The following is a 14,238-nucleotide window of genomic DNA, read 5'->3' as shown; positions in this document are numbered from 1 at the left end:
TAAAACGGGTATGGGTAACTCATGTCAGATTCCCTTGGGTCGTGACATGGCCCATTACTGTGTACATCATAAATTTGGGTTTAATACTCATTTTGGCATTCAGAATACACTTGTCTCTCATCATTTCACACGTTTCCTGATTAATTTTGCATGAATACCACATTTCATTAATATGTACAAACCTCCCTTTCATTTTTTCAATGGACATATGACACACTACCATGAATAAGGTATTATCGATCATTTCATGTTTACATTTTTCACCTCTATTTAGCGATACTCACAAATTTATTTTATACTTCTTCATACTTTTAATACCACTTATGAAAATATTCATATAGTTAATAGTGGATTACTTATGTGTCTTCGTGACCCAGGGTCTCGACTTGTTTCTTCTTATTATTCATCAAAGTTGCTCTAAAATGCATTATTACATTCGATTACCCATTTAATATTGTACCTATTAGTTTTTCAAGGTTTTTATTGGATATAATATTAATTTATACAAATTTATATTGTGTTATACTTGCGACACATTTTTTCCAATTCCTTATAGAACTCCCAACAGAGTAGGTAAAATAGCTAAAATATAAAAATATAAATAAAAAGTGATAAAATAGTGCTCCAACATATGACCTATTATACAAAAAATTTAACTTAGTCTACTATTCCTTATCTAAATGTAGAATCAACTATTAACTTATGTAAAAATATTTTATTATTTTTTAAAGTCCCACTTATTCTCTCATTACCTCTCATTCTTTTTTTATTTCTTTCTTTTTAATGTGTGTGCTCTCATGCCAGCATACGGAACGCCTGAACCCCTATAGTTTTTTAATTTTTTAAGTTTTTTTAAAATCCTTGAAATTTAGCTTTTTCATTTAATACTATATATATTTATTCAGTGTTGTGAGTGACAACTTTTTCATTTGAATAAAATTATTTTGTTTTTTATTTATAATTACAATTATTGGTGACACGTGTCCAAATCTGAGTGGAGTATTCTTTTGGGCTGTATGGGCCTGGTGGATCTCTGGGCTAAATTTTTTGGGTTTTAGATTACAAATATTATAACTTATATATTTTTCCACTCAAATTTTCCATTTGCTTTATTTATTTTTAAGCTTTGTTTCTTTTTTATTTTTATTTTTAATGCACCATTTCCCATTAAAATAGTCATAATTTAAATGAAATTTAAAATATCCATAATAAGTTCAATTTTGATCATATATTTTTAATTTCTTTAGGCTTAGAAATTGTTAGTATTTAGTTATTTTAATGGTTTTTAATTTTTTTTTTTTTTGGTTTAAAAATAATTTTAAGAGTAAAAATACACATTTATTAATATAAAAATAAATTAAGTTTGAATTAATATTTCTGACTTTAATTAAATATATTTTTTATTTGAATATATTTAATTTCGATTTAATTTATTTGGTTTTATAGGAAATTGTGTATTTTTCTAAAGAAAATAAAATATTGAAATGTTAACAAGATTCTAAGACAAAGCAGGAGCTGAAACTTCATGAGCAATTTTGAGACTATTCCAGCCATATTCTGAAAATTATTCAATATATATTAGTTGTAGATATTTTTCTAAGCTTTCCAAAACATGTTGAATCATCCAAAATTGAGTAATATCGAGGGAGATATGGCCAAAATAAGATTAGCTGCGTGGGGAAAATTCAGTTTCTTGAGGAATACGGAAATATCATATTCAAACTCCAATTTTGCAAACAACAAGGAGATATGTTTACTCCAAATTCGAAAATTTGAAATATCACAATAATATTAAAAGAAAATCAATATCTATTAGTTTTATTTTAAGTTTAAGATATAAATAATAAATTTTATTTTGATTAGTTTTTGTTTGTATGAGACTTTTATAAATAGAGGTCTGTCTCTATTTGAAAACAATCTATATTCTATCTTTTAGAGAGAGACATTCTCTTCCACCCTTTTTCTTTTAGTAATTTTAGTTTTTATTTATTTTTGAACTTATTGTTAAGTGTTGACGCAGTTTTTCGCCAACAATGAAATAAGAAAATAACAAGGTTGATTAGTGCTTAATAATAAACCAAAATAAGAAATGAACTCTCAAAAACACATATATTTTATGTGGTTCAGTGGTTAAAATCCACCTAGTCCGCGAGTCTATATTATTACTGTTTTTCTCTCTCTATTTTGGTAGAGTTTCAGTATTACAGAATAATCGTCATTTTCTCTATCCAATATTCTTAGTATTTATAGAGAAATTCTATGGACAGGTTTGGGTAACCGCGTTAGGCAATCACAGATTTATATATTTATTACATTTAATACAAGCAATTCTCATTTATACTAGGATATGATTTGATCACGAAATAAATAGTTTCCTAATATCTGTGACATTAAATATTACAGGTTGGCCATAAATGATCGTATAAAAGTACCTGAGTCTTTGGGGATTCACGGGTACGCAATATATTAGAATTACCACGAGCTGGATATCTCTCTGAGCTCGTACTTCGGCAGCCATTTGAATATCATGAGCTCGTGCTTCATAACCTTCATGTCTGTAGCTCGGATTTAACCCAAGACGCCTGACATCACTTGTGCCCAGGTGAAACCGGAGTTGCTTACGTGGATAATAAACATACATCATTTCCTTGGTCATTTCTCCACATATTTATTTGCCAGCTGTACTCGAGCTGAGTGAAGGACTCGTGCTGAAATTAGGGTACAACATTTTCCCCCCAAGTCCCTGCTCGTGATTCATGGCGTCACCTTCTGACCTACACAGTAGGGACTTTTAGACTTCTGCTGCATCAAACCATTCCTGCCCATTACTCGAGTACTGGACATGTGGTATACCGCAATTGGCGTATGTTTGGGTTTCGAGGACTGTAATAATTGTCTTGTCACCTTTTTGCCGCCGTTTTGGTCTTTTCAACCCTAGCCCTTAGATCTTGTGGTAACCAAATCGGATGGTTCAAATTAGCTTATACCGTTTATGTATAATATAGGGGAAAAACTTTTCAGATTTTACCACCTTTCATTCGAAAACTTTCTTATATTTTCTTCTTCACTTCTGATCCCTCTTCTTTCTCAGAAAACTCAGAAACTGTTCATTGCACTTAGTTGTCTAGAGGTCTGCCTAGTTATTTAGAGGCCTACCAGGAAATTTTCCTTGCAAAGCTTACTTCCCTTCTGTTGAAGAATGCACTGTAAGTACCTTGTCTATTGATTCCGAAGAAACATTTTTTTTTAATGGTCTCTCTTTTTTTTTTATGCCCATCCGCACTTCACCGTAGTCCTTAAAAATACCCATTCGGCATATAGAAGGTGAAATGTTTTTAGGGTTCAAAACAAGGTTGCTAAGGGGCCACGCTTCTTAGGTGATTTTGTACTAAACTGCCCCCCCCCCAAGGGAAGTAGTGGTCTGACACTCTGACACACGGTTCCCTAAATATCAGGGGTTTGTTAGAAAATCGAGGCGTGTAATCTAGGATAGCTCGTGGCATCACGCAACGGGCTAAGACTAACTTGGCACGTATATCAGAGACAACATTCCCTTCCGTACTTTCATGCCATAACCTTTAAAAACTCTTAGGTTGCCTACTAAGTAACTCATCATTCCTGTTCGTTAGGTGATCTGATGGCTCCCAAGAAGAACGCACCCAACTCATCTGCTCATCAAACAAACAAAGGGAAAGAGATCGCCTATGAATCTCCTATTCCTCACTTCGGCCCAGTGGTGGAGAGGGGAGTTGTGGTTGACCCCAACGCCTTCTTCGAGGAGGAGACAATCGCTTCCAAGATTAAGACCCAAGGAAGGGTCAACAAAATTATGCTGAGCCATAACATCGAGGTCGGGACTGGAGTCCTTATTGCTCGACCTCCGTTCGAAGGGAAACAAAGCTACTCCCCTCTCCAGGATGACTTTGTGGCCTGTAGTGAGTGATGAACATTTGAAGGCGGGGGCCTTCCTTCCCCTGGACCAATATTTTGCCGACTTACTAAATTTTGTGAAGTTGGCACCTTTTGAGCTCCCCCCAAATTCTTACAGGCTTTTGGCGGGGCTGAAATACTTATTTTTTAAGCACGAGTGGGAGGTCCCCACTCCAGCAAATATACTACATTTTTTCTGCCTCAAAGCCAACCCAGAACAAAATGGTCGAGGTGACGGGACCAGATTCCCAAACTCTGCTTCGATCATCGAGCTCCCAAGCCACCCCAACGACTACAAAGACCAGTTCTTTATGTCGAACAGGTTCTGAAACTGTGAGCACCGATACTTCAACCGTCCTCATAAGTTTTTTTTAGTTTCTGATCTCAGCTCGTAAAATTTTACACTTTTCAAGACATTTTCCTTGTGCATGTGCTAACTGAGTTTATTTTTTGTACAACCATATTTGCGAGGACGAAGAAGTCAGTGACCATCGGGGGTTAATATAAAACATTGTCTGGGCTCCCACCCAACAAGAAGGATTACCACCAGCTCGTGAATGATGTCATGATGCTGGCATGCAATTTGATTAGCCAAGGGCAGACGTTGGCCTTAAGAAGGACCTGGGCTACTCTCTCGGTAATCCACGAGCTCCCACCCTCTCAATAAGAGGACTCACCAACCACCGAAGGCGAGGAGCAGGAAGTGGATGAGGTGCCTATTGTACGGAAGAGGTGGGTTCCCCAGGCTGGTCTAGAACCAAATTTAGAACGAGTTGCGTCGGGGGCAGCAGCCGGCCCCTCCAGCCAAGGTAACCCGTACCCCTATAGGGCATTAGATTGGGTTGTTGCCAATTTTAGGTTAGTTAGATTTAACCCAAATCAGCTTATCCACCGTCACCCTAACAATCCAGACCGTAATGTCACCCTGCTTCAGTGTGTGGACCACTTAGTGTTGCGTGATGACAACAGTTGCCGCAAGGGTGCTGTTGTTGTCGGTAATACTTTAAACTTTAAGTCCGCTATCTTTGAGCAGTACAGGACCAACCGTAGGACCTGGCCTTCCCTACTCCAGGGTGCCTTTGCCTCGAGATTTAGGCAGTATGTAGACGAGTCTAGCCCCGAGGTAGAACCTAAGTCCGAACCTCCTAGGATCCAAGAAATATTAGAGTTAGATTCTCCTTCTCCTCCAATAGTCCCAAGGCCGAAGGTCGTGATAATAGACTCCTCCCCCAGCCCGGAGGGTAGGACTTTATTTATTCTCTTTTTGTATGTTTTTTACTTTACTTGTGAAATAATTCCCTTTTTGTTCTTTTCAGGAGATGCAATGGAACAACCCGGAGCTCCTGACCTTCGTACGACTTTCCTGGTCGGGAAAGCTAGCTCGGGCCCTATTGTGAAGAGGCTCCGATATACAAAGAAAGCCCCTCCAGCAACAGGAAATGCCTCAAAATCCCCTACTAAGGGGAAAGGTATGAGCTCAGCAGCTCCGGCGTCAACCGTCACTGAGAGGATTCCTCCTCCTCATCCTCCACCTCGGTTTGCACCTTCTCGGGATCAAGTAATACAAGTGGATCCCCCAGCTCCTCCTGCCCCAGCTGCTAATGTTTGCATACCAGTTGATCCCCAGGATCTGGAGAAGATCCCCGAAGTGTAACGCCTTCGATAGCCAAGACCGCTAGACTGTGTACTTATAAAGTGTAAGACTTGCTAATCAAGTCATTAATTTAAAAAAATGTGTCATTAGTTTAAGTGTTCTAGGGTTAAAAGACATTTTGGCCCCAAAAGATACATTTTATAGATTATAAACAGTTTACAGAAGGGATCTCCAAAAGATCAGTGTTTAAAAGCTGGTTTGCAAAACTCAACCGTTAAAAGTAAACATTAGCCATACTAAGGAAAAATACAAGGTTCTGGTCCTCATGTCCCTGTAATCTCCTCAACCATAGCGGCTGAGCGGCCTGCCATGTTTATTCACCCTACAGAGCCCTCCAATCAGGGCTCATCGTCTTGCCTTTGCCTTTACCTGCACCACGCAACACCCAAGAGTCGAGGTCCAGCAAGAAAACAACATATACAGCAGTCTCAAACAGATATTCTAGTAAGCATGTTCAATTATTCATTCCATAGCATATAGGCATACTCCACGGTACAAACAACCTCATCTACACTTAGATTATTCAACAATCTCATCTATAGCCAAATACAATATTCAATTTACACAAATACTAGGGCCGACACCTTAGGCTGCACCCTCTGTTTAACCCACTGACTCCGGCCTGCTTAAACCGAGCTCAGTGCATAATAAGCTGTCCTCGGATACCAGTGTCCGAGTCGTGCCAATTGCACATGTTAACCATGGCACACTTAGGCCGTTGGTTTACAATTTACATGGCATAATACCATTCTTTCAATCATATATATTAAGGAGCCCTTAGTCCCATTCAAATATTCAACCGGGTGTAGTTTTCTTACCTTTAATCTTCACAGTTTTGGATTACGAGCAACACCCCTCAAGCACGATCCGTTCCTGAGCCTAAGCCTTTATCACCTAGTCACAACCAAAGTATAGGGTCTCATTAAAACTCAAGTTAGGGATTCCGATCACAAAACTAACTTCAGGAAAAACAAATCCCACCAAGCACGGTGGTGGAATGGTTCCCGAGCTTCCTAGGCTTGATCTAAGTCCTTAAAAACCCCAAAAGATCAAGTAGGCAACCAAGGGTTGCGGCCCTTGAAGCTTAGCCGTGGCCCTAGCCTCAAAACAGAACCAAGGTCACCCTGGCAAAGACACGCGCCGCGGCCCTTGCATGGGCACCGCGGTGCTCACCCCTGGCCGAGCATCCTTGGCTCATTTTCAACCTAGGGCTGCAGCACTCTAGAACAGAGCCGCGGCCCTTCCTTTTGAACCCAGAAAACCCACCATTTCAAAGCTCAAAACCTCAACCAAAACCATCCCTAAACTCCCTAATTCAACACCCAACATTACCATAACTTATTACACAACTTATGCTACACCATTCAACAGAAATTCAACTCAATAACCCATAGAAATCCCACTTTCAATCCTTGAAACTCTAAGAACTTAAACACCCAATTTTAATCAGTCAAAACTCAAACTCAAATCATCAATTCATGAAACAAAGTTTACCTTCTTGATAGAACCCTTCCTCTAACCAAAACCCAGCTGATTCCCACTTGATTTCCCAGCTCAATCCCACCTTAAACAATAATTTGACAGCAATTCAACAACCAATTGATACATAAAGTTAAACTTCAGAAAAAACACATGGATTAACCCTTACCTTAACCTTGATTTAGTACTTGATTGTTTACTGAGCTAAACCTCTAAGTTGCCCCTGAACTCCTCCAAGTTTCCAGCAATTCTTCAGCTCCAATTCCCCAATTTTCCTCTGTTTTCCCTTGAGTGTTTCTAGTTTAGTTTCCTTTGAAAGAGAGTGAGAGTAAAGCTGATTAGAAGAGTCGGTCTATTTTCCTTCTAAGGGTTTCTTCAAATTTGTCTTATCCACTTAGTTAATTCCCAAAGCTCGGGGTGCCAGAACCGTCCCCGAGGGCAAAATGGTAAAATCCTCCAATATTCCCGCCTAAACATCCTAACCTCAAATATATCTCCATATATTTATTTCCATAACCCGATAGTCCAAATCACTACATGATACCTAAAGTACCCCTGACTTCCCCAAAGTCATATTTTAAGTCCCGCTATCTGACCCTAGGATCGTCTTGAGTCGTGCTCTGCAAACCTACCCACATAATAATGTGGTCCTCACATATATCACATACATATTTCATATTATCACATAATATCATTAATTATCATATAATCATCATTAATCACATATTCACACATTTAAGTCAATAATATTCACTCTAATCCCATTTATGCCCTCCCGGCACACTAATCAAGGCCCTTAAGCCTTATTAGCGAATTTGGGTTGTTACACAAAGCCTTTCGAGGAATCCTCTATGAGACGACGAGACTCATGGTGGGGCATGCTTACAGAGCCAGCTCGAGGGACTTAAGGACGATCGTGGAGCGAAGCCCAGAGAACGTCCCGGAGTCAGCCTTGGGGATGACCCTCACAGTAAGTTATCCTTTCTTGGTGACATCTTTCTTCTTATCATGTCAAAGGAAGGAACTAACTTTCCTTGTTATTTTGTAGTCTGCCCTGTCTCCACATTGTAGCATAGCCCGAGCTAGGGATAGAAATGACAAGCTCCAAGCCGAGATCAATGCCACGAAAACTGCCCTGACCGCTGCCCAAGAAGGTGAGCAGGCAGCCAAAGCTGCTTTCGCGGTTGCTCAAAAGAGCGAGTACGATGCCAAGTTAGCCCTCGCCTCGTCCCAGGAAAGCGAGCAGACTGCAAAGATTGCCTTGGCTTCTCTCTAGGCTCAGACTGCACACCTTCAGGACGAGGTTGTTGAAGCCAAAGAAAAACAGCTTGAGGTCGAGGCTGTAGTTAAAGAAGAGAAGGTGGCCTCACTATCGTCCATGGAAGATATGCTGTATCATTGCTGGGCTTTTAACCAGGATGACAACTTTTCTTTCATGGCTCCTGCGCTGTGGGAACCGTACCTTGAAAAATTCAAGGCTCGGATCTAGCTAGAATCGTCAGAAACGAGGGATGCTTCTGCAGCGGGCAAGCAGGAAGGCGAGGAGGTCATGTCCTCAGAGCATCCTAGAGGGTCTCAATGATAGTCTTTTTTGTTATTTTTTTATTTGTTTGTAAATAATTTCCCATGGGCTTAGTTCAAGGTTTTTCTCCTCGAGACAAATTTAACTTCAATTTATATATCTAACTTTTAATCTATCTATCTTCCCTTGATTATCTCTCATGTTTATGACTTCTTAGACTTGTACATTCGAGATTTTAGGAATCGATTTTTAGATCGAGATAGATATTTTGAGCTCATTTATATCCAAACTTTACGTGTTGATTTATATCATACCTGTTAATAATTAGGCCTTAGACCCGATTATATCTGGGATTTTAAATATTTTAAACTTAGTTCGTGTTAGGTTTATTGATAACTCAAGCTTTAAAAAGTCCTTAATTTAAACAATTTTCCCAACTTTCAAAGTTTTGTACCTGGTTGTATCCAAGGTTTTAAATGATTAAAACTCAGTTTATGCCAGGTTTATTGACATCTCGAGCTTTTAAAAAAAGCCATCGAATATTCAATTTTCTTAGCTTCTAAGTTTTAGACCTCGTTGTATCCAGGGTTTTAAGTGATTTAAACTTAGTTCATGCTAGGTTTATTGACATCTCGAGCTCTTAAAAAGCCACCGAATACTCAAATTTTCCAAACTTCTAAGTTTCTGGCCTGATTGTATCTAGGGCAGTTTTAGACCTGGTTGTATCCAGGGTTTTAAGTGATTTAAACTTATCCGACAACCTTATTCTGATCTAGCTCGGGTAATATGCTCCCCAAGTAACCAGAATGTAGAGACTTTCTTGGTTGCTTTTACAAACATCAATACACGAGCTAATACAACCTTATAAAGAAAAATTATTTAAAACCACTTCAACAAGAAAAATCATTTAATAATCCATATGTCATTTAATTAAGTGGCTTTTATATTTAAGCCTTACATAGATGACTGTATTATTGATAATAATTGTTTTAAATGCATGGCGCTCCAGGTCCGTGGGACTATCTCCCCATTCAGCTGAGCTATCTTGAAGGTCCCTTCATGCAAAACTTCCACGATCTGATATGGACCTTCCCAGTTCGGGCCTAGAACGCCGTCTTTGGGATCCTTATTTTCCAGAAAGATCCTTCGGAGGACCAGGTCGCCTAATCCAAAACTTCGTCTCTTGACCTTAGAATTAAAGTAACGAGTGATTTTTTGTTGATAATGGGCGAGCTGTAGTTGTGAATCCTCTTGTTTCTCATCAATCAGGTCGAGAGATGCGTTAAGTAATTCATCATTCCATTCCTGGCTAAATGTCTTTTGCCTATGAGTAGCCACCCTAGCTTCAACTGGAAGGACGGCCTCTCTTCCAAAAGTTACGGAGAAAGGAGTGTGTCCCATGGAGGTTCTGTGAGAAGTTCAGTATGCCCAAAATACTTGTGAGAGTTGTTCAGGCTATACTCATTTGGCCTCTTCTAACCTCTTCTTAAGGCTCGCCTTTAGAGTTTTGTTCACAGCCTCGACTTGCCCATTGACCTGTGGATATGCTACTGAGGAGAAACTCCTAATAACGCTGTATTTTTCACAACAGTTAGTGAAAAGATCACTGTCGAACTGGGTCCCATTATCCGACACGATCTTTTTAGGAAGCCCAAATTGGCATACCATATTCTTCACCACAAAGTCCAGGACTCTCTTTGAAGTGATGGTTGCCAAAGGCTCGGCCTATACCCACTTTTTGAAATAGTCGATTGCCACTACCGCATAACGAACTCCTCCCTTTCCCATAGGTAAGGATCCTATTGGGTCAATTCCCCAGACTTCAAATGGCCACGGGGATGAGATCATCGTTAGCTCGACTGGAGCAACCCGAGCAACTTTGGTGAAGTGCTGGCATTTGTCGCATTTCTGAACATGGGAGATGGAGACTTTCGTCAAAGTGGGCCAAAAATAGCCCTGCCTCAGTATTTTCAGCGCTAGGTTTTGCCCCCCAGCATGATCTCCACAAAAGCCTTCATGCACTTCTTACATAATGGTTTTAGCCTCCTCAGGCATAACACACCGTAGGAGAGGCAATGAATGACTACGTCGGTATAATGTACCATCCACTATCACATACCTTGGAGCTTGATAGAGTATTTTTCTTCCGTCCTTTCTTTCCTCAAGTAGCCTTCCCGTTGTAAGGTATTCCACTATGGGAGTCATCCAGGTCAGCCTTATGTCGATCATCTCGACCACTACCATTTTTTCTATCACGCTCGGACTTTCCAAGAACTTCACTGTCACTACATTCAAAGTTTCAGCTTCCTTCGTGGTGGCAAGCCTTGCCAAAGCATCAGCATTAGAGTTCTACTCATGAGGTATCTGTACAACAATAATGTACTCAATAGCTAGGTAAGTCGCCATCTTGGTACCTCGAGCTTGATATTCCCCCAACACCTAATTGACCACGAGCTGGGAATCTCTATAACATTGTACGACCTTCGCTTTGAGCTTCTTCGCCACTCTAATTCCATGTAGCAAGGCCTCATATTCAGCTTCGTTGTTAGATGCTTAGAATCTAAATCTCAGAGGTGTATGGAATCGATGCCCTTCTGGACAGATTAATATGATCCCAGCTCCAGATTCGTTCTCGTTCGATGACCCATCTAGGAATATTTTCTACAACTTCTGCAACAGTTCCTTCAAAAGCTCCTCTTGAAATCAGGTGCATTCAGCCACAAAATCAGCAAGGGCCTGACTTTCGATTGAGGTCCGTGGTACGTACTGTAACGCCCTGGATAGCCAAGACCGCTACACTGTGTACTTATAAAGGTGCAAGACTTGCTAATCAAGTCATTATCTTAAAAACATGTCATTAAACATGTAAGAGCAAGGGTTTAAAAGGTTTTGGTCTCAAAAGACTCATTTTATATAATTAAACTGTTACATACACGGGATCCCAAAAGAAACAGAGTTAAAAGTAAGTTTACAGACTCCCAAAGGTACATGAGTAATCATTAGCCATACTAAGGCAAAATAGACAGTCTGTGGGTCTCGCATCCCTGCCTAAACCTCAACCGTGGCGGCTGAGCAACTGACCATGTACATTCCACTCGTTGAGCTCTCCAATCAAGGCTGATCCAACTTGCCCTTGCCCTTGCCTTTACCTGCACCACATAGCACCCGTGAGCCAAGGCCCAGCAAGAAAACATCATATACAACACAATCAATGATATCAAACAGTTAAATCATCAAGCATGATCTCTCATCAAATAATTCATAATAGACATTCAGCACATATTCTCATATTCAAGATGCAATCAATCACTTATATCACTCATATCACATAATATTCAGGGGCAATGACTTAGGTCGCACCCTCTGTTTATTCCACTGACTCAGGCCTGCTTAAACCGAGCTCAGTGTATAATAAGCTGTCCTCGACTACCAGTGGCCGAGCCGCGCCCTGTGCGCTAGTGAAACCCTTGGCACCCTTAGGTTGTTGGTTCACTAAATGGATTGCATGGCATAATACCATCTTTTCAAGCATTTACAATAGGGAACCCTTAGTCCCATCACATATATTCAACCAGGTGCAGTTTTCTTACATTTAATCTTTACAGTTATTGAATTACGAGCAACACCCCTCAAGCACGATTGTTCCCAAGCCTAAGCCTTTATCACCTAGTCACAACCAAAATATAGGGTTCCATTAATATTCAAATATAGGTTTCCGGTTACAAAACTAACCCCCGGGGATCCGAATTCCACCAAGCACGGTGGTGAAACCAATCCCGAGTAAGCTAGACCACATTCTCATGCCTAAAATCCTCAAAAGTCCATGTGCACAACTAAGGGTTGTGACCCTTGAAGCTTAGCCACGGCCCTAGCCTCAAAACAGAACCAAGGCCATCCTGGACAAATACACGTGCCGCGGCCCTTGCTTTGGGCGCCGCGGCGCCTACCCTTGGTCGAGCCTCCTTGGCTTTCTTCAACCTAGGGCCGCAGCACTCTAGAACAGAGTCGCGGCCCTTCCCTTCAAACCTGGAATACCCACCATTTTAAAGCTCAAAACCTCAGCCAAAATCACCCCTAAACTCCATAATTCAACACCCAACATTACCACAACTTATTACACAACTTATGCTACACATTTCAACAGAAATTCAGTCCAAAAACCCATAGAGATCTCACTTCCAATCCTTGAAACTATAAGAACTTAAACACCCAAGTTAACCATTCAAAAACTTAAACTCAAACCATTAATTCATGGAGTAAAGCTTACCTTATTGATAGAACCCTTCCTCTAACCAAAACCCAGCTAGTTCCCAATGATTTCCCAGCTCAATTCCACATTAAACAATAATTAGACAGCACCTCAATAACCAATTGATTCACAAACTTAAACTTCAGAAAAACACATGGATTAACCCTTACCTTAGTCTTGATTTAGTCCTAGATTGTTCACTGAGCTAAGCCTCTAAATTACCCCTGAATTCCTCTGAGTTCCTAGCAATCTACAACACCAATTTCTCAAGAATTTTCCTCTGTTTTCCCCTTGAGTGTTTCTTGAGTGTTCCTTGAGAGAGAAGACTAAACTGAGGAAAGAAAATAAGGTCAGTTTATATTTTTTTCCCTAAAGGCTTCCTAGCTTTTGTCCTACTCATTAAGTTAATCCCAAGGCTCGGGGTGCCGGAACCGTCCCCGAGGCCAAAACGGTAAAATCTCCCAATATTCCCACCTAGACATCCTAACCTCAGATATATCTCCATATATTTATTTTCATGACTCGATAGTCTAAATCATTACCCGATACCTAAAGTACCCCTGACTTGTCCAAAGTCATATTTTAAGTCCCGTTGTGACTTTTCCCGCTATCTGACCCTAGGATCGCCTCGAGCCGTGCTCAGCGGACCTGCCCACATAATAATGTGGTTCTCACATATATCACATATTTATTTCATATTATCATAAAAGCATTACTAAACATATAATTACACATTTAAATCACATAATAATCCAATAATGCCCTCATGGCACACTAATCAAGGCCCTTAAGCCTTATTAGCGAATTTGGGTCGTTACACGTACAATATCTCGAACTGGCTGAGTTCAATCTTCCATTTTAAAAGACGTCCCGGCGTTTCAGGTTTTTGCAATATCTGCCTTAAAGGTTGGTCAGTCATGACGTGGATTGAATGGGACTGTAAATATGGTCTAAGCTTCCTAGAAGCCAATATTAGACAAAACGCCATCTTTTCTATCAGTGGATATTGTGATTCAGCTCCAAGAAGTATCTTGCTTATATAATACACCAGATTTTGAGCGCGGTCTTCTTCTCAAACTAACACGATACTGACTGCACTTTCTGTCACAGTCAAATAAAGGAACAGAGGTTCTCCAAACATAGGCTTAGAAAATACTGGGGGCTCGGCTAAGTGCGTTTTTAGGTCGAGGAATGCCTGTTCGCACTCCTCAGTCCATTCAAATTTCATGTTCCTCTAAGAAAGTTGTAGAACGGCAAGCACTTGTTAGTGGATTTTGAAATAAAATGGTTCAGGGCTGCCACCTTTCCAGTCAGACTCTGAACTTCTTTACACAACCTAGGTGAGGGCATTTCCAACAATGATCTTATTTTATCAGGGGCCACCTCTATCCCCCTTGTATTGAC

The sequence above is a fragment of the Humulus lupulus genome, chromosome 2 (genome assembly GCF_963169125.1).
Source record: "Humulus lupulus chromosome 2, drHumLupu1.1, whole genome shotgun sequence".
In the NCBI taxonomy this organism is placed as follows: domain Eukaryota; kingdom Viridiplantae; phylum Streptophyta; class Magnoliopsida; order Rosales; family Cannabaceae; genus Humulus; species Humulus lupulus.
The sequence above is the reverse complement of the archived record's forward strand: the minus strand, read 5'-3'. Positions refer to the sequence as shown.